The sequence below is a fragment of the Bombina bombina genome, chromosome 3 (assembly GCF_027579735.1).
Source record: "Bombina bombina isolate aBomBom1 chromosome 3, aBomBom1.pri, whole genome shotgun sequence".
Taxonomy (NCBI): domain Eukaryota; kingdom Metazoa; phylum Chordata; class Amphibia; order Anura; family Bombinatoridae; genus Bombina; species Bombina bombina.
In genome coordinates, this window is record NC_069501.1 from 300,140,931 (window position 1) to 300,159,883 (window position 18,953).

Consider the following 18,953-nt stretch of genomic DNA (forward strand, 5'->3'; position numbering starts at 1 on the left):
CACACCAATTGCAATATTTGTTGAAATGGAAGATACACCATAAATCAATATTCACTTAACTCAAATGACCATACAATTAAAACCGACGGTTATCAAAAATGGATGGAAAATACACCTATGAAATGTATTGCAGATATCTCTGGTAATTTATTTTGTGTATTTATTGACAGAGGCTCCACAGGACTTCTTCAGCCTCTTGGGGTTAAATTTTGTACCCCTCAGTCACCCCCCTTTATGGCCCCTTGGACAAATAATTCTGCATCATATAGATCAATATGCAAATAAAACACACTGACTTACTTACAGTTAAGTTTACTGTTACTCACTCTTATGAGATTTTCCAGCCACAGTGTATGCAAACATAACAGCTTGTCTGACCCCTCAAACACAGCCTCACTAATTGTGTTTTATTCCTTGTATGTGTCACAGGGAGTCAATGATATTCCTTGTTTAGAACTATATTACAATTCAAAGACAGAAAATATGCAGCAAAGTGCAAAATTTATAGCTGAATCTGTTCATCTATTTTTCACGCTTTAATATATTTGTACAGTATATGTGTTGGAGTCGGAATTTGATTAAAGTGTGTGTGTGCATGTATATATATATATATATATATATATATATATATGTTAAATATATATATATGTATATGTGAATAATATACACACAATCACACACACATATGTGTGTGTGTTTGTGTGTATATTACTCACTTCCTTCATTACATTTTTCCTGTAATACATTTATAATTAAAACAGATATTTAACGTGTATTTTTAAATGTGCTTGTGTATGATGTATCTGAATTTAAAAAGCCTAAAGGAAAACCTATTTAAAGGGACATAAAATGTTAAAGTTTGCTAGGGCATTTATTATTGCACTAGTGCTTGCACAGAAGTGTGTTAGCCTCTTGCAAAAGAGTTAAACACATAGTTAATGTCAGTTCTGAGACAGAAATACACATCTGTGCAGACCCAGATGGGCTCATAGGACATGTTTACTGACAAGCCATTAGTGTATTGCTTTTCTGGAGATGACTTTGACTATGTGCTTAACATTTTGTTGAAGTTAAACACAGTTTTGGGTAAACAATAGCAATATTAAAACTAGCAGCATGCAAGCTCATCAACAACCTTTGCAGCCAGTGGAAGAAAATATAAAATGTAGGTATTTTTTCCACTACATGAAAAAAATCTTGTGAACTCTGATATTTTTAGTACAAATACACACAAATGTTACATTTATTTTGTTCTGTAATATAAATACAATATGATAGTGCTCTCAAAATCCAGGGGTCAACAAATGTGTTTAAAATTAGAAGGCAGTAAGAATATTTAGGAGCTCTACTTTTAGGACCTAGAGAGTGGTATTTGTATATAGATCTATAGTAAACAATCAAGAAAATTAGGAGTCGCAAGTCAGGGGTAAAATTCAATTTACCACAAACATACCATACTCACTAGATAAAATAACAGATGAACAATTTTTAATGTGATGTGTATGTATATATATATATATATATATATATATATATATATATATATATATATACACACACACACACATGCCATGTGAGTGGTTAACACACATACACATTTTTATTTTGCTAGTTAACCTTTAGTAATCAAGCTCTTCATTTATAGCAACAGCCTTACAGTCTAGAAACATTGTTGTCAAAGTGTCCTAAAGGCTGTAAATCACAATCGGCAACTTGTAATAAAGAGCAGAGCAGCTAGTCCCACATAACCTCCTCCCCTCCAATGCCTTTATAGAACAAAAACATTCATTCTGAAGCAAAATTTAACCCCCTGGCTATCAAAATGCACTACAGCACATAACACGTGAATACACTGCAATCCTCTCTGGTAGCTGAGGGGTTAAAGTGTGCTCTGCGTGTTATGTTGTCATTCTAGGCAGCATTTAGAAGCCTTGTAAGTCCTAACCGGTCCTGAAGCCTTCATTCCTTCAACAAAAAGTGTCTGCTCCACATCAGTATGGAGCTTGGCTGTGTGAGGGAGGCAACAGAAGTACATATAATAAAAGTGAAACTTTCACAGTAAACATGCCTGGCGAAAACAGGAGGGGTTTAGTTTTAATCTTTGCCCCTCTCTCCTTCATGGCCCCCTGGACTGCTGTAACATATTCCCAATGAAACACTCAACTCTGTAAGCAGCTGGCAGCACAATTCTTTTTTTTTTTAATACACTGACTACAGGCAGGTGCCCCTCACTGCAATGCGCCTGTAGGCACATGCCTACTGTGCCTAATGGGAAATCCGGCCCTGTGAGCGCTGTGGTGGATCAATAAAGTGTTTTTTTTGGGCATTACAGACAGGCTTAAACACATGCAACCACACCAAACCATCAGCCCTTTAACTTTTAAATGTTGCTAAAGTACCTAAAAATATTTGTTTATTTACTCTAGAATGTTATCCGGTCCTCTGATATCTTTTAATTCAGCTGGTACAGATGTTACAATTAACTTGACAACATGATATACTGTCAAGGTAGCGCATGGGCATTAAAAACTGTAAATGTAGATTAAGATTACATTACTAAAAGACTTTAAAGACACAGGTCTGTTTCCATTATAGCAATCACTTAATCATTTTTCTTATGGGCATAATATATTCCAAGCACAGTGTGGCTTTCTCAAAAGATCTATTTATTACATTCTTTGCTACTCTAAATATATATATATATATATATATATATATATATATAATCAAACTATAACATGCCATATTTTTGTCCATTTACTAGTTTAAGAGACTGTATCATTTTGAAACATCATTGTAAATTGATTTACAATCCTTTACTGCTGCTTGATAAATTGCAAAGTATCACATCCTTTACGCTTCATTTAATAGACATCTCTTTATCTGTTCTATTCTTTTGTAGCTACTTCTGAAATGCATAAGTGTGTATGCAACATTTAAAAAAAAAAAAAAAAATGAAGTTAAACATCAAAAGTGAAAGATGATGTTTACACTTCTTGTGTGGTGGCCTTATCAAAAGGATTTTCATTTCTTCAAAACTAAGCTAAATATCACAGTAAATCTGTGGGGACATGAAAATTCGAATATTTCTAATATTATTCAGGAAAATAGCATCTTTATTTCCCCCCCAATTCCATAACAAAAAGGTGCAATCACCATTATTCATTTGTATTCAACAATCTCAATAAAAATTATGTGAAAAAATATACTTGAGGATGCTGCACATTGTACATCTGAATGTTTTCAAATTTAGGAGTGGACTATATAATATGCAAAGCCTCACTACAGTATCTGTACATGACCTGCATTCTAAAGCTCTTTCAAAGTTTCTTAGAGCTTGAAGGGATATTGCAGTCTGTTATTTTTTCCTTGTTTCCAGCAAGAGGGTATTCCAATTCCTGCCATGAATATTTAAATAATTCTCAAAGGTGTCTCTTTTCACTAGTAAAGCAGAGACAGCTTTCCATACTGGCCAATAAGATTAGCAGGTAGTGCAAAAGCAACACTTTAATGTTAGTTACAATTTAAATAATTTAAACTTTTTCAGGCTAACAAAAAAGTTACTATTTCATACGCATGGCAGATTTTTATTTTTTTTGTACAACGACCCTTTAAAAGGGATGTTCAGTGTTTATTCTGGATAAATCCTAAGACATCTCTCTGAATTTATATTAATAAACATCTTTAACATTGAGGTTCTTAAGAGAAAAAATAAAATTTTCAGTGAATTGCATATGTTAAAATAGGTAAACAGTATCACAAATCGCTCTCTAAATTACAAAAATAAAGGAAAATTGTGCTCAAATGTTGTCTAATCAAAAGAGGTTATTAAGTATTACATTGATCTGTGTTTTTAGAAAGTATAGATTGGTAAAAATGAAAATTTGAGAACAATTAAGAATTAAAAGAAAGTTTCTAAAATTCTACAGTTTTAGAAAAAGTATGCTCTATACACATAAAAAAATAGTGTATGAACAATGGTGTATTCTAGCTTCTTAAATATTGTATGGTTGCCAATCCTCTATATATGATCTTTACATTAGGGATGGGCGAATGTTTCTAAAAAAGTCGAAGTTTAAAATGAATTTTGATACATTCGTTCAAATCGAATTTTAAATGTTTATATAACATTATATTTTCAAATTTTTGTTTTTGAATTTTATAATAAAATTCGAAAATATTCGTTCAAATAATAGAATGTTTAGCTATGTATTCATTCAATTTCGAAATGTAATATTCAAATTTGAATGTGACATTCAAATTCAAAATTCAAATTTAAAATAATATTTCTAGTCTACAACTGTGTTTAATAAATGTAATATTTGAATTTGAATGCTACATTCGAATTTCAATGTGACATTCAAATTTGAAATAGTATTTCTAGTCTAATACTGTGTTTTTTAAATGTAATATTCAAATTTGATTGTGACATTCGAATTCGAATGTCACATTCAAATTCGAAATAGTATTTCTAGTTTACAACTGTGTTTAATAAAATGTAATATTTGAATGTTACATTCAAATTTGAATGTTACATTCAGATTTGAAATAGTAATTCTAGTCTAATACTGTGTTTTATAAATGTAATAGTACCTCAATAAAAAAGAACAAAGTTAGAGCATCCAACTTTAAACAAGTTTCCAATTTACCTCTATTATCAAATATGCTTCATTCTCTTAATATCCTTTATTGAAGGAACAGCAAAACTTTAATAGGAGCTAACTGAACACATCAGGTAAGCCAATGACAAGACTAATATAATTGCAGTCAATCAGCAGCTAGCTCCCAGTAATGCACTGCTGCTCCTGTGTGTATCTAAGTATACTTTTTAACAAAGGATAAGAACAGAAGGAAGCAAATCAGATAATAAAAGTAAATTGGAAAATTGTTCTAAATTGTATGCTGTGTCTAAATTATCGGGGGGGGGGGGGGGGAAATGTTTGGTTTTCCTGTCCTTGTGTCATTTATTTAAACTATTGGTTAAGTGATAAAAACTTGCATGTATACACATTAGGCATTAAATCAGTAAAACATAATCACTTAGCCTCTGTGTTTTACTTTTGAGCTAACCAGCATTTTTTTTTCAATTTCTGTCTAGGTGTAGGAACTCCCATACAAATTACCCTCTTTTGAAAACCCCGTTTGTTATAGCTGTTTTAGACCGAGCATTAAAAAAAACTATTTTTTTTTGTCAGACGTTGTGGCATTTTATGGGTTAACAGTGGGGGTTGTAGCCCTTTAGGTATTTAACACTGGGGATTAGATAAACTTCATTGTTAATGAGTACTGTTGCCCCTTGCGTAAGAGTCTATCACAGATTTTACAAAGTCTTATTAAAAAGCGGATTATTGTGTGCATTAGACAAGCAATGCTCAGCTTATAATATCATGGTAAATGCATCTAGCTTAATAATTAACACTTCCCATTTTAAGTTTAGAAATCATTCATGATGATGTGTGCACAAATAAAAAATAATAATAATTTTTGTTTAAAACTTTTAAGCAATGACGCACCAAGAATAATCAATATGACTCTACTTGTAATTTAGCCCAACGTTTTTGAAAGGTAAACTGTAATAGACTTAAATAGTAGCCAATAATTTATTTGGTTTGGATGAAAAAATTTACCAGACTTAACACACCAAAATTATTTATTAGTCCGTCAATTTGTAATGGCTGTTCTCTTTGAAAGGGAATACCTGTGATTTACTAATATAAAGTCTAGTCTACCAACCCAAGAAAAAGCATGCTAGCTATAAATGAAATCTGGGACTGGTTATTTCTCTTTTTATATATACAGGTAGCCCTCAGTTTACGCCGGGGTTAGGTTCCAGGAGGAATGGTGGTAAATCGAAACCGTTGTAATTGAAACACAGTTTATAATCTAAGTCAATAAGAAGTGAGGGAGTTAGGTCCAGGCCCCTCTCAAAAGACCTAATACATTATTTTTAAAGCTTTGAAATGAAGGCTTTAAATGCTAAACAGCATTATAAACCTAATATAGATTGTATCATCATCAAACTAAGTTTAATGAACAAAAACCATTTGCTAAACATCACCTAATAAAATAATTACACAACAGACTGCATCATCATCAAACTAAGTTTAATGAACAAAAACATGTTTTACTTGCATTTTTCACATGACTGAAAAAAAAGGTTGTTATTCTGAAAAGGCGCAAATTGAACCGGCGTAAACCGAGGGCCACATATATATAAATAAATATATATAAAGCTTACAAACAGTAAACTGCAAACAGGGATTATTTGCTAAGGTTGTGATCTTAGATATGTAATTTGTATTTTTTTTTATGTAACTATTAAACTGGCTAAACATACAAAAGCTTTCAAGTATTTTTTTATCTTTTGTTTTGGGGCACTGTTTTTGGATACAAAAAAAATAACGTTTATTTTTAACTACTGGCACTACCTTCCTTATACATATGCACACCATGAGTTTGGCTTATCAGCTATTTTATTTATTGCTATATGCGATTTCTAATTTTCTGTGAGTTTAATTAGTTAAACACTCACATCTCATTAGAAATGCATCCTGTCATGTGGTAACGCTTCTTAGATGGTGCAAAGTAATCCCTTGTTTTAATATACCCAGTGTGATAACACTTAACTGTCTTTGAAAACAAAATGTCTTATTTACAAAAGAAAATAAACATCTCTGCAAATTCCCAAAATCTCTTAGATAAAGGTGAAAAGGCATTATTCAAAATCATCACAGGGTTACCACATCTTGTAACTGTGTAATCGTTGCTGTATATTTCCAGCATTGATATAAGGAACTCATACATACATACACACACACAAATATATATATATATATATATATATATATATATATATATATATCCACATACATACACACATATATCTATCTATCTATCTATCTATCTATCTATCTATCTATCTATCTATCTATCTATCTATCTATCTATCTATCTATCTATCATCTATCTAATGTGTGTGTGTGTGTCTATGCAGAGACTTCTTTTTAAACCCTTTCTTTACTGTTGCGGAATCATGGTTGTCACCCACTGATAACTATGATCAAATTCAGGAGACAACATAATAGGAAAGCAGAGAACAAACTGTAGATGACAAAAGTTACAAGCTACTACACAATACTAATGACTACTGTACTTGTCCTATGTGCAGCATTTAAAAAAGCATATACTGCATATTGATATACCAAAGCATACACTGCATATTGATATACCAAAGCATACACTGCATATTGATATACCAAAGCATACACTGCATATTGATATACCATCTGAGGCAGAAGACTAAAACTAGTTTAAATAGACAGTCAACGCTAAAATTGTTATTGTTTAAAAAAAATAGAGAATGCCTTTACTACCAATTCCCCAGATTTGCACAACCAACATTGTTATATTAATATACTTTATAACATTTAAACCTCTAAATGTCTGCCTGTTTCTAAGCTTCTACAGACAGCCTCTTATCATATGCTTTTTTATTTGTTTTTCTCAACAGAGATTGCTAGTTCATGCGGGCCATATAGATAACATTGTGTTCACGCCCGTGGAGTTATTAAAGAGTCAGGGCAATATAGCACTAATTGGCTATAATTTATGTATTTATTTATAAAATATTTTACCAAGAAGGATACATTAAGACTTCTCTCTTTTTCAAGTATGTCCTGGGTCCACAAAACATTGCATTGATACAATAGGGTACAATAAAATTCAAAAACAATAATAATACACAATAGATGCAAAAATTTTACATAGAACAGGTAGGAAATATATAATCAACCATGACAGGTGCATTCTGTTTTGAGATATGTAGAGAGGGATCTCTTAAAGGATATTAGGCTTGGGGAAGGTTTGAAAGTGTGCGGGAGGTCACTCCATAACTGGTCAAATTTCAAAAAGGTGGCCGCCGATGCAAAGATGTCATAACTCAGCCACAAGCAAAACCTTTTTCTCAAAGGAAAATGTATAGCCACGATATGAAATGTGTTTAGTGTAATTTTGTCTTGATTACCCAAATTTACTATATTTGTGAGTTCCATTATTATAATATCTTTAACATGAAATATGCTGCACCTCTAAATGTCTAGATACATTTGTCACAACATGCCCTCCTTCATATTTTGCTGTAAATGTGTGAAATGGTACATACAATTATGACAAAGTTTCTTTCAGAATTGTAGGTCAAACTAAGAATTTTCCTATATGGAACTGAGGTAGGGCTTAACATACCTAAACTATTTTCCCTTTAAATTGTACATGGACCATGTTGATACTGTCATCAAGATAATATACACAACTTTCTTTTAAAGCATATATGTAGGTGCACGTGTCATCATTTCATTAATGGGTCCTGGCAAAGATTAATGGCCCCCTACTTTTTACTGAAGAACCCTGTGCCCTGTATAAGTAGTTCTTGGAAGTGATTGTGCCTTAGCTATTTAAATGTATTTTTTTTTTATTATTTGTTTACTTTTGATTTTAAAAACAAAGTGCATTTTAATTTTAATTACACATTTGAACTGTGTTTTTCAAATACAAAAAAGTGTTAATTGAGCTCCAACAAGATTTATGAGCAATACATATTGTTATGTAAAATACATTTCATTCATTCGTTGTCTAAGGGTTTTGAAAATATCAAATATATTTAAAATCAGTTAATATTAGAGACATTGTTTGTGTTTCAAATATTTTATGTAATAAAATTATTTTTTATAAACCTTGGCATGCTCCTTTTAAATAGCAGCATACAAATAAATGTAATACTGTGCACATTTTTTTATTTAATTTGTTGAAATGAACATTGTTATTTATATTACTTTTCATTTATTGTCTCATGATTTTGAAATCATCAAATACATTTTAAAATCAGTTAAAATTAGTCAATGTGTTTTGTTTTCTTTGTAATTGGTCCTTTAAAATAGGACTATAAAAATAAATTTAATAAAGGGCACATTTTTCATGTAACATTTTTTAACATGAATATTTTTTTTTTTATGGCTTCTGTGACATGAACCAAAAGTATTTTAAGTGCTAACCTCTTTTTTAACAGGACCATTAAGATGAGAAATTATTATTTTACAGAAAAGTTTTAGAAGACAAAAAAATAGTTGCTTTCCTTATAAAAAAAATTATTTTGGGATAACGAGTCCATAGGAATTAACTAACATGTGGGATACATTTCTTGCCAGTAGGAGGAGGCAGGGAGCCCACAAGCGTTTTAAAGGGACACTCAAGTCAAAATTAAACATTCATGATTTAGATAGAGCATGCAATTTTAAACAACTTTCTATTTTACTTCTATTTACAAAATGTGCAGTCTTTTTATATTTAAACATTTTGAGTCACCAGCTCCTACTGAGCATGTGCAAGAATTCACAGAATAAACGTGTATGCATGTGTGATTGGCTGATGGCTGTCACAAGGTACATGTATGCATTTGTGATTGGCTGATGGCTGTCACATGGTACAGGGAGAGTGTAAAAAGACATAAGTTTTACAATTGTCAGAAAAAAAATCTACTACTCATTTCAAGTTCAGACTAAGTGCTATTGCTTTGTCTTGTTATCTTGCATTTGTTGATTATGCAAATTTACTGTGTTTACTGGTCCTTTAATTCCTTCCCACCTCCACTCTCTCCTCAGTTTGATGTAAAAGCAGAGCAGAAAAAAAGCAGATACGTAGGAAATACAAAAAAACATAATTTATGTAAGAACTTACCTGATAAATTCATTTCTTTCATATTAGCAAGAGTCCATGAGCTAGTGACGTATGGGATATACATTCCTACCAGGAGGGGCAAAGTTTCCCAAACCTCAAAATGCCTATAAATACACCCCTCACCACACCCACAAATCAGTTTAACGAATAGCCAAGAAGTGGGGTGATAAGAAAAAGGTGCGAAAGCATAAAAAATAAGGAATTGGAATAATTGTGCTTTATACAAAAAAATAATAACCACCTCAAAAAGGGTGGGCCTCATGGACTCTTGCTAATATGAAAGAAATGAATTTATCAGGTAAGTTCTTACATAAATTATGTTTTCTTTCATGTAATTAGCAAGAGTCCATGAGCTAGTGATGTATGGGATAATGAATACCCAAGATGTGGATCTTCCACGCAAGAGTCACTAGAGAGGGAGGGATAAAATAAACAATTCCGCTGAAAATAATCCACACCTCAAAACAAAGTTTAAATCTTATAATGAAAAAAACTGAAATTATAAGCAGAATAATCAAACTGAAACAGCTGCCTGAAGTACTTTTCTACCAAAAACTGCTTCAGAAGAAGAAAACACATCAAAATGGTAGAATTTAGTAAAAGTATGCAAAGAGGACCAAGTTACTGCTTTGCAAATCTGATCAACCGAAGCTTCATTCCTAAATGCCCAGGAAGTAGAGACTGACCTAGTCGAATGAGCTGTAATCCTTTGAGGCGGAGTTCTACCCGACTCGACATAAGCATGATGAATCAAAGACTTTAACCAAGATGCCAAAGAAATGGCAGAAGCCTTCTGACCTTTCCTAGAACCAGAAAAGATAACAAATAGACTAGAAGTCTTTCGGAAATCTTTAGTAGCTTCAACATAATATTTCAAAGCTCTAACTACATCCAAAGAATGCAACGATCTTTCCTTAGAGTTCTTAGGATTAGGACACAAAGAAGGAACCACAATTTCTATACTAATGTTGTTAGAATTCACAACCTTAGGTAAAAATTTAAATGAAGTTCGCAACACCGCCTTATCCTGATGAAAAATCAGAAAAGGAGACTCACAAGAAAGAGCAGATAATTCAGAAACTCTTCTAGCAGAAGAGATGGCCAAAAGAAACAAAACTTTCCAAGAAAGTAATTTGATATCCAGCGAATGCATAGGTTCAAACGGAGGAGCTTGAAGAGCCCCCAGAACCAAATTCAAACTCCAAGGAGGAGAAATTGACTTAATGACAAGTTTTATACGAACCAAAGCCTGTACAAAACAATGAATATCAGGAAGACTAGCAATCTTTCTGTGAAAAAGAACAGAAAGAGCAGATATTTGTCCTTTCAAGGAACTTGCAGACAAACCTTTATCCAAACCATCCTGAAGAAACTGTAAAATTCTAGGAATTCTAAATGAATGCCAAGAAAAATGATGAGAAGAACACCAAGAAATGTAAGTCTTCCAGACTCGATAATATATCTTCCTAGATACAGATTTACGAGCCTGTAACATAGTATTAATTACGGAGTCAGAGAAACCTCTATGACTGAGAATCAAGCGTTCAATCTCCATACCTTCAAATTTAAGGATTTGAGATCCTGATGGAAAAAAGGACCTTGCGATAGAAGGTCTGGTCTTAACGGAAGAGTCCACGGTTGGCAAGTAGCCATCCGGACAAGATCCGCATACCAAAACCTGTGAGGCCATGCTGGAGCCACCAGCAGAACAAACGAACGCTCCTTTAGAATCTTGGAAATCACTCTTGGAAGAAGAACTAGAGGCGGAAAGATATAAGCAGGATGATACTTCCAAGGAAGTGACAACGCATCCACTGCTTCCGCCTGAGGATCCCTGGATCTGGACAGATACCTGGGAAGCTTCTTGTTTAGATGAGAAGCCATCAGATCTATTTCTGGAAGTCCCCACATTTGAACAATCTGAAGAAATACCTTTGGGTGAAGAGACCATTCGCACGGATGTAGCGTTTGGCGACTGAGATAATCCGCTTCCCAATTGTCTATACCTGGGATATGAACCGCAGAAATTAGACAGGAGCTGGATTCCGCCCATACAAGTATTCAAGATACTTCTTTCATAGCCAGAGGACTGTGAGTCCCTCCTTGATGATTGACATATGCCACGGTTGTGACATTGTCCGTCTGGAAACAAATGAACGACTCTCTCTTTAGAAGAGGCCACAACTGAAGAGCTCTGAAAATTGCACGGAGTTCCAAAATGTTGATTGGTAATCTCGCCTCCTGAGATTCCCAAACCCCTTGTGCTGTCAGAGACCCCCATACAGCTCCCCAACCTGTCAGACTTGCATCTGTTGAGATCACAGTCCAGGTCGGAAGAACAAAAGAAGCCCCCTGAACTAAACGATGGTGGTCTGTCCACCACGTCAGAGAGTGTCGAACAATCGGTTTTAAAGATATTAATTGAGATATCTTTGTATAATCCCTGCACCACTGGTTCAGCAAACAGAGCTGAAGAGGTCGCATGTGAAAACGAGCAAAGGGGATCGCGTCCGATGCAGCAGTCATAAGACCTAGAATTTCCATGCATAAGGCTACCGAAGGTAATAATTGAGACTGAAGGTTTCGACAAGCTGAAACCAATTTCAGACGTCTCTTGTCCGTCAGAGACAGAGTCATGGACACTGAATCTATCTGGAAACCGAAAAAGGTTACCCTTGTCTGAGGAATCAACAAACTCTTTGGTAAATTGATCCTCCAACCATGTTCTCGAAGAAACGATACAAGTCGATTCGTATGGGATTCTGCTAAATGTGAAGACTGAGCAAGTACCAAGATATCGTCCAAATAAGGAAATACCACAATACCCTGTTCTCTGATTACAGATAGAAGGGCACCGAGAACCTTTGTAAAAATCCTTGGAGCTGTTGCTAGGCCAAACGGCAGAGCCACAAACTGGTAATGCTTGTCTAGGAAAGAGAATCTCAGAAACTGATAGTGATCTGGATGAATCGGAATATGCAGATATGCATCCTGTAAATCTATTGTGGACATATAATGCCCTTGCTGAACAAAAGGCAGAATAGTCCTTATAGTTACCATTTTGAATGTTGGTATCCTTACATAACGATTCAATATTTTTAAATCCAGAACTGGTCTGAAGGAATTCTCCTTCTTTGGTACAATGAAGAGATTTGAGTAAAACCCCAGCCCCTGTTCCAGAACTGGAACTGGCATAATTACTCCAGCCAACTCTAGATCTGAAACACATTTCAGAAATGCTTGAGCCTTCACTGGATTTATTGGGACACGGGAAAGAAAAAATCTTCTTGCAGGAGGCCTTATCTTGAAGCCTATTCTGTACCCTTGTGAAACAATGTTCTGAATCCAAAGATTGTGAAACGAATTGATCCAAATTTCTTTGAAAAATCGTAGTCTGCACCCCTACCAGCTGGGCTGGAATGAGGGCCGCACCTTCATGTGGACTTGGGAGCTGGCTTTGGCTTTCTAAAAGGCTTGGATTTATTCCAGACTGGAGATTGTTTCCAAACTGATACCGCTCCTGTAGGGGAAGGATCAGGCTTTTGTTCTTTATTGTGACGAAAGGAACGAAAACGATTAGCAGACCTAAATTTACCTTTAGATTTTTTATCCTGTGGTAACAAAGTTCCTTTCCCCCCATTAACAGTTTAAATAATAGAATCCCACTGTGAACCAAACAATTTATTACCCTGGAAAGAAAGGGAAAGCAAAGTTGACTTAGAAGACATATTAGCATTCCAAGTTTTAAGCCATAAAGCTCTTCTATCTAAAATAGCTAAAGATATACACCTGACATCAACCCTAATGATATCAAAGATGGCATCACAAATAAAATTATTAGCATGTTGAAGAAGATTAACAATGCTATGAGTATTATGATCTGTTACTTGTTGTGCTAAAGCTTCCAACCAGAAAGTTGAAGCTGCAGCAACATGCGCCAAAGATATAGCAGGTCTAAGAAGATTACCTGAACATAAGTAAGCTTTTCTTAGAAAGGATTAAATTTTCCTATCTAAAGGATCCTTAAAGGAAGTACTATCTGCCGTAGGAATAGTAGTACGTTTAGCAAGAGTAGAGATAGCCCCATCAACCTTAGGGATTTTGTCCCAAAACTCTAATCTGTCAGATGGCACAGGATATAATTGCTTAAACCGTTTAGAAGGAGTAAATGAATTGCCCAAATTATTCCATTCCCTGGAAATTACTTCAGAAATAGCATCAGGGACGGGAAAAACCTCTGGAATAACTACAGGAGGTTTAAAAACCGTGTTCAAACGTTTAGATTTAGTATCAAGAGGACCAGATTCCTCTATTTCTAATGCAATTAAGACTTCTTTAAGCAAAGAACGAATAAATTCCATAAATATGAAGATTTATCAGTATCAACCTCTGAAACAGAATCCTCTGAACCAGAAGAATCATTATCAGAAACAGAATGATGATGTTCATTTAAAAATTCATCTGAAAAATGAAAAGTTTTAAAAGACCTTTTACGTTTACTAGAAGGAGGACATAATAACAGACATAGCCTTCTTAATAGATTTAGATACAACATCTCTTATGTGAACAGGAACCCTGAATATTAGATGTTGATTGAACAGCAACAGGTAATGGAACATTAGTAAAGGAAATATTATCTGCATTAACAAGTTTGTCATGACATTCATTACAAACAACAGCCGGAGGAACAGTTACCACAAGTTTACAACAAATACACTTAACTCTGGTAGATCCAGCATCAGGCAATTTTCCAGAAGTATCTTCTGATTCATGGTCAATCTGAGACATCTTGCAATATGTAATAGAAAAAACAACATATAAAGCAAAATTGATCAAATTCCTTAAAAGACAGTTTCAGGAATGGGAAAAAATGCCAATGAACAAGCTTCTAGCAACCAGAAGCAAATAAATAATGAGACTTAAATAATGTGGAGACAATAATGACGCCCATATTTTTTAGCGCCAAAAAAGACGCCCACATTATTTGGCGCCTAAATGCTTTAAGCGCCAAAAATGACGCCACATACGGTGACGCCGACATTTTTGGCGCAAAAATTTCAAAAAAATTACGCAACTTCCGGCGACAAGTATGACGCCGGAAATGACAAAGAAAATTTTTGCGCCAAAAAAGTCAGCACCAAGAATGAAGCAATAAAATGAAGCATTTTCAGCCCCCGCGAGCCTAACAGCCCACAGGAAAAAAAAGTCAAATTTAAGGTAAGAAAAATTGATTATTAAAATGCATTATCCCAAATAATGAAACTGACTGTCTGAAATAAGGAATGTTGAACATCCTGAATCAAGGCAAATAAATGTTTAAACACATATATTTAGAACTTTATATAAAAGTGCCCAACCATAGCTTAGAGTGTCACAAAAATAAGACTTACTTACCCCCAGGACACTCATCTACATGTAGTAGAAAGCCAAACCAGTACTGAAACGAGAATCAGCAGAGGTAATGGTATATATAAGAGTATACCGTCGATCTGAAAAGGGAGGTAAGAGATGAATCTCTACGACCGATAACAGAGAACCTATGAAATAGACCCCGTAGAAGGAGATCATTGAATTCAAAATAGGCAATACTCTCTTCACATCCCTCTGACATTCACTGCACACTGAGAGGAAAACCGGGCTCCAGCCTGCTGCAAAGCGCATATCAACGAAGAATCTAGCACAAACTTACTTCACCACCTCCATGGGAGGCAAAGTTTGTAAAACTGATTTGTGGGTGTGGTGAGGGGTGTATTTATAGGCATTTTGAGGTTTGGGAAAATTTGCCCCTCCTGGTAGGAATGTATATCCCATACGTCACTAGCTCATGGACTCTTGCTTACATGAAAGAAACATAATTTATGTAAGAACTTACCAAATTCTTTTCTTTCATGTAATTGGCAAGATTCCATGAGCTAGTGACGTATGGGATATGCAATCCTACCAGGAGGGGCAAAGTTTCCAAAACCTCAAAATGCCTATAAATACACTCCTCACCACACCCACAATTCAGTTTAATGAATAGCCAAGTAGTGGGGTGAAAAAATAAGGAGTGAAAAAGCATACAAAAAGAGGAACTGGAAATATAATTGTGCTTTTTATACAAAAATCATAACCACCATCAAAAGGGTGGGCCTCATGGACTCTTGCCAATATGAAAAAAATGAATTTATCTGGTAAGTTCTTACATAAATTATGTTTTCTTTCATGTAATTGTCAAAAGGGCATGCACTAGTGACGTATGAGATAGAAATACCCAAGATGTGGGAGACCACAGAACAGTCACTAGAAAGGGAGGGATAAAAATAAAAGCAGCTATTTCTGCTGAAAAAATTAAATCCACAAAAAAATAAGTCTTTCTTATAAATTTAAAGTAAAATAGAAAGGTTGTTGGGAACCGTGGATATGACCCCACAATACTCACCTGGAGATCAAATATATAATAAACAGTTCACTAGCCACCGGATACTCCAAATAGCTGTATTTATAAATGCTGGATTAAGTCACTGTGAAGCGGTAGTTGAAACTTGCAATTCAAAACATATAACAACAAGGCTGTTCATACGGTTACCATTGTGAGACCCAACCGTCTATGTGATCCCTCGCCGAATGCTATGCGTTACTCGTTAGGCTTCTCGCCTCTGTACAAACGGACCAATGAAGATATCAGCCTATCCGCTCTCTCCATCACTGTGACGGACCTGTGACAAATGCATCGACCAATCCTGCAGAGAAGACTGTCAGCACAGGAGCCGGTGGAAAACAGCGAGCTCTAGCAAAGTGTCCGTTTCGAGCTGTCACTTTGGTGCAGGTAATTAGATCCAAGAAACAAAGTAGAAAGTTCGAAATAAAATCCAAAATTCTTTTATTGATATGCGTTAAAACATAGGAAGGAAGCCAAAGAAATTAGGAGAGTACAGAACAATCATAGACAAATTTGGCTATGGTTACAGAGAAAGCCAAAACACGTAAGCCAGGTTGTGCTGCGCTCTCCTAATTTCTTTGGCTTCCTTCCTATGTTTTAACGCATATCAATAAAAGAATTTTGGATTTTATTCCGAACTGTCTACTTCGTTTCTTGGATCTTTCTTATAAATTTCACATAAATTTCAAGAAAAAAACTTAAATCATAAGCAGAAGAATCAAACAGACAGCTGCCTGAATAACTTTTCTACCAAAGACTGCTTCAGAAGAAGCAAATACATCAAAATGGTAAAATTTAGTAAATTTATGCAAAGAAGACCAAGTTGCTGCTTTGCAAATCTGATCAAATTCTTAAAAGCCCAAGAAGTGGTGACTGATCTAGTAGAATGAGCTGTAATTCTCTGAGGTGGAGACTGTCCCACCTCCAAATAATCCTTGTGAATCAAAAGCTTTAACCAAGATGCCAAAGAAATGGCAGAGGCTTTTTTGACCTTTCCTAGGACCAGAAAAAACAACAAATAGACTAGAAGTCTTCCTGAAATCTTTAGTAGCTTTGACATAATCTTTTAAAGCTCTTACAACATCCAAAGAATGTAACGATATTTCAAGAGTATTCTTAGGTTTAGAACAAGGAAGGAACAACAATTTCCCTACTAATGTTGTTAGAATTGACAACCTTAGGAAGAGGTGGGCCGTGGATTCTCTATGCCCAGAAATAAATTTATCAGGTAAGCATAAATTTTGTTTTATTTCCTATGGCTTAGAGAGTCCATCATTCATTCCAATTACTAGTGGTAACCAATACCCAGGCTAGAGGACACAGAATGAAAGGGAGGGAGAAACAAGACAGTTAGGCCTAAACCAAAGGCACCACCGCTTGAAGAACCTTTCTCCCATATGAAGCCTCAACCGAGACAAAAGTATCAAATTTGGAAAATTTGGAAAAAACATAATTTATGTAAGAACTTACCTGATAAATTAATTTCTTTCATATTAGCAAGAGTCCATGAGCTAGTGACGTATGGGATATACATTCCTACCAGGAGGGGCAAAGTTTCCCAAACCTTAAAATGCCTATAAATACACCCCTCACCACACTCACAATTCAGTTTAACGAATAGCCAAGAAGTGGGGTGATAAGAAAAAAGTGCGAAAGCATATAAAATAAGGAATTGGAATAATTGTGCTTTATACAAAAAAATCATAACCACCACAAAAAAGGGCGGGCCTCATTGACTCTTGCTAATATGAAAGAAATGAATTTATCAGGTAAGTTCTTACATAAATTATGTTTTCTTTCATGTAATTAGCAAGAGTCCATGAGCTAGTGACGTATGGGATAATGACTACCCAAGATGTGGATCTTTCCACACAAGAGTCACTAGAGAGGGAGGGATAAAATAAAGACAGCCAATTCCTGCTGAAAATAATCCACACCCAAAATAAAGTTTAATGAAAAACATAAGCAGAAGATTCAAACAGAAACCACTGCCTGAAGTACTTTTCTACCAAAAACTGCTTCAGAAGAAGAAAACACATCAAAATGGTAGAATTTATAAAAAGTATGCAAAGAGGAACAAGTTGCTGCTTTGCAAATCTGATCAATCGAAGCTTCATTCCTAAAACGCCCAGGAAGTAGAAACTGACCTAGTAGAATGAACTGTAATCCTTCGAGGCGGATTTTTACCCGACTCGACATAGGCATGATGAAATAAAGATTTCAACCAAGATGCCAAAGAAATGGCAGAAGCTTTCTGGCCTTTTCTAGAACCGGAAAAGATGACAAATAGACTAGAAGTCTTTCGGAAAGACTTAGAGTTTTGTATTATTATGTTTAAGCTACTAACAGCATCCAAAGAATGCAATGATTTCTCCTTAGAATTCATAGGATTAGGACATAATGAAGGAACCACAATTTCTCTACTAAGGCTGTTAGAATTCACAACCTTAGGTAAAAAAATTCAAAAGAAGTTCGCAGCACCGCCCTATCCTGATGAAAAATCAGAAAAGGAGACTCACAAGAAAGAGCAGATAATTCAGAGACTCTTCTAGCAGAAGAGATGGCCAAAAGAAACAAAACTTTCCAAGAAAGTAATATAACGACCAAAGAATGCATGGGTTCAAAAGGAGGAGCTTGAAAAGCCCCCAGAACCAAATTCAAACTCCAAGGAGGAGAAATTGACTTAATGACAGGTTTTATACGAACCAAAGCTTGTACAAAACAATGAAATATCAGGAAGATTAGCAATCCTTCTGTGAAAAAAGAACAGAAAGAGCAGAGATTTGTCCTTTCAAGAAACTTG

At 34.8% G+C, this 18,953-nt stretch overlaps 1 protein-coding gene across 1 annotated transcript in view; it reads right to left on the bottom strand.

The window, feature by feature from the left end:
• The window catches only part of CNKSR2 (connector enhancer of kinase suppressor of Ras 2), a 1,108,533-nt gene that overhangs the window by 543,389 nt on the left and 546,191 nt on the right, over positions 1 to 18,953 (bottom strand). The gene's annotated exons all lie outside the window — the stretch shown is intronic.